The sequence below is a fragment of the Anoplophora glabripennis genome, unplaced genomic scaffold, assembly GCF_000390285.2.
Source record: "Anoplophora glabripennis isolate ALB-LARVAE unplaced genomic scaffold, Agla_2.0 scaffold3372, whole genome shotgun sequence".
Taxonomy (NCBI): domain Eukaryota; kingdom Metazoa; phylum Arthropoda; class Insecta; order Coleoptera; family Cerambycidae; genus Anoplophora; species Anoplophora glabripennis.
The window spans coordinates 3,130-6,703 of record NW_019419446.1 but is presented as its reverse complement, the minus strand read 5'-3'; the positions used below and the strand labels follow the sequence as shown (position 1 = coordinate 6,703).

Here is a 3,574-nt window from a genome sequence, read left to right as displayed (position 1 = left end):
GTCGCCCAAGCGTCATCGCAAAAAAAACTTAAATAGTGCTTTAGCCGACTGACTGGTTCTGCTGAATCACTGTTTGTTTCAAACACTTCAGTAGTCATGAAAGTATCAATAATTTTTATAGAAATACAAAATTTTTTTGCATGTAATTTGAATAAACATCAAATATAGTCACGTAAACCCTTGGAGAAAAGTTGATAGATCAAATAATTACAGATGTAACCAGTTTTTTCACGATTTTTTTCTAGGATGCGGCTTACCAGGTCACACATATGTTGTCTAATGGATCTGAAAATTTCAGAAATCTTTTAATCAGTAACCCTACAACAAATGGTGCTAGTACCAATATTAGCACTCCTCCCTGCACCACTTAAGTGTCAAAATTACGTGAGGGGGAATAAAATAGTTACTTAACAATGGTAAATTTGGCATGAACCAAAGCTAAAACTACTTCTTCTATTAAAAGCCTTATCTATACAATTTTAATCATAATTTTTAATATGGTTCTATCCTTACATGAAAACGCCACATATAACTGGCTGGAAATGATCATTTTTTCATATTAAACAGTTCTAACCATCATTTTTGTTCAAAAAGTGCCACCTATAACTGGCTGAATTCCATTTCTATTTTTTTGCAGGCGGTTACAAGGAGATTAATATTTATATAGGTGCATGAAAATGAATGTTTTTCAGCTTTTATTTCCCATTTACAGGACAAATGGAGGAAATATTTAATTTCACCAAAAATATTAAAGAGTCACCATTTCATTTATCGCAAAAGAGTTTAATGAGAAATTTATTTCAAAGATATCGACCTTTTTATAAAATAATTTAAAACAAAACAATGCGTTCTCTTATTGAATTTAAGTAACTGTTAATAAAATAAAATAAAGGTGATAGATATGTTAAACTATACATACAGGGTGAGTCATTAATAATGCTACACAACTTACTGGCAGATTGTTAACGTCAAAATGTAGCGATTGAGCCAAACATGCCTTAATCAATTGTTGCTCATTTTCGTTCTACAGGGTGTTAAAGTTGAAAAAATATTTTCTTTTTTTATCTATATTTTAAGTATGTGTGGACCGATTGTTTTGAAAATTTGTAGTTTTACGTTTTTTGAGGTGGCAAATACGAATATGCAAATAGTGTTGGGGTCACGTCTAGGGGGCGCTAGTTGTACTGTCCTGTCAATGTAAAAATATGTCTAACTTTTTATATTTTACAATTTTGAATTTTTTAACTAGAAATTGTTGAACTACGTTCAATTCTAAATAAAAAAGGTATACTTGTTACAAATCGATAAACTCAACTGTTTTCGAGATACAGACATTTTAAGTTTTTGAGATTCGACGGGAATTACATTAGAAAATTATTTTTTCCAAAGTAGTAGGCATGGACATAATAAATTGACAGCTGTCACTACAATACCATATTGTTTTCTACTCAATTTGATTAAGAAGTAGTTTTTTCCTTGTTGTTTTTTAGAGAAGAAAATATCTTAATAAAAGGCTAAGAAAGTGCATGGAAGTTGCTGGTATAGTTAATAATTTTTTAAGATATGCATAATAAAATCATTAATTGCTGTAATGTTTGTCTTAATTCTTAATTCAGGCTTGGTATCTTAAGACCTGCTAATTTTCTAATTTAATTCCCGTCGAATCTCAGAAACTTAAAACGTCTGTATCTCGAAAACGGTTCGGTTTATCGATTTCTAACTAATACACCTGTTTTATTTAGAATTGAACGTAGTTCAATAATTTGTAGTTAAAAAATTCAAAATAGCAAAATACAAAAAGTTAGACATATTTTTACATTGATAGGACAGTATAACTAGCGCCCTCTAGACGTAACCCCAACACTGTTTGCGTTTCGTATTTGCTTCCTCAAAAAACGTAAAACTACAAATTTTCAAAACAATCGGTCCATACATACTTAAAATATAGATAAAAGAGGAACATATTTTTTCAACTTTAACACCCTGCAGAACGAAAAGGAGCAATAATTGATTAAGGCATGTTTGGCTCAATCACTATATATTTTGACGTGAACAATATGCCATTAAGCTGTGTACCATTATTAATGACTCACCCTGTATAGAACCACATCTTTATAAATAAATTTTTCATCAGTACTGAATTTTGTCTATCATGTCTTTCTGTTGATTTAATCACAAAGGTTCAATACACAAGGTGTAGCATTTATAGTGAATATAAATTGAAATATAGTTTTCCAAAAATGTACCTTTGAATAGAGGTAATTTTGTCCTTTGTCCGTGGATTGTTTCTAGATTGCGATAAGTTTGCACACTTTTTGGTCCTTTCTTTTACTAGTATTCTGATATCATAATTACGCTCTAACAATTACATTGTTTTCCTTGATTCCACCATAAGGGACGTGGGTTTTTAATTTTAATCAATATAAACGCCACAACCTGTACCTAATTTTCAAATAATGCTTATGATAGAAATGTTGACTCTGTTAAAATACTTTAACTTTAAGGCAACTAATAATCATTATAGTCGTTTTGATTGGCACACTGACTTTCTAATATCATATTCGTTTATTTACCCACTTAAATATTTTCAGGGCGCGGCCCAAGGTTTCCAAAACCTGCTAGGTTCTGGTTCAAGATTGGCGCAGGCTTCATCGTCAAGGCCGGGATGAAGGACTTAGCAGTGTCTTAACTTTACTTATTTATTAAACTAAATTCTTTTGTTAAAATCTAGTCATGGGCGTCTTGATATGACAGATTGGTTTCGATGAGGTTAATTTTAAATTTTACGGAATTTTTGCCCACCGTGGACGCCTATGTTACTAGATGCGAAATGCGTGGGTTCATATCGACTGTGCGTCTTGATATAACTTGATGCATTGAAACTAACTTTTAATTAAATGGTTGTTCGTTGGATGTTTTGGACTTGTGATAATTCGAACATTCCTATTTTTTATTTTATATTTTTGTTTTAGTTGTAGTTAATTGTTTACCAGCTGATGTAAAAATACTCATCCTTACTCTATTTTCCTAGTGTTAAATTTGTAATTGTACGCTTTGTATATATCTTTTGTAAATTATGGTTTTACATTTTACTACTGTAGGTATACTGTAAATAAATTGTCGGTAATAAATGGTTCATTTGTTTCTGTATGTTTTTATTTCCGAAATCAGATGTTTCGAACATCCTTTAATAGTTTCATATCAAAAAATACTTTTCCAGACTTTAATGGAATATGCACAAATTATGTAGTTGAAAAGACAGTCGAGCAAAACCATTTAAATAATATTTTTCGTTTTTGGATAATGTGACAACTTAAATTATTGCAATTATTATTAAAAAAAATATATATCGCCGCGCCTACTTATTTATTCTCCCTAGAAGAATGCGTCCTTTCTCAATTATAATTTTATATAGCCTTTAATGAATTCTTTACTAAATTTCAATTAAATCGCTGTTGTTGTTTCCTCGTAATTAAAAAATACACCATATTCTCGAATTTTACATTTATCTCGAAAATTAAGGACTTTCGAACACTGTTTTTCTTAATTTATGATGTGGGACCGGCTTGACCAA

At 30.6% G+C, this 3,574-nt stretch overlaps 1 long non-coding RNA gene across 1 annotated transcript; it reads left to right on the top strand.

Annotated features, from left to right (window-relative positions):
* The first annotated feature begins 218 nt into the window (after positions 1-218).
* On the top strand, positions 219-3,144 carry LOC111692768. Its single transcript, XR_002763296.1, has 2 exons — positions 219-416; positions 2,592-3,144. It is a non-coding gene; the product is annotated as an uncharacterized LOC111692768 (long non-coding RNA).
* Positions 3,145-3,574: the final 430 nt, after the last annotated feature.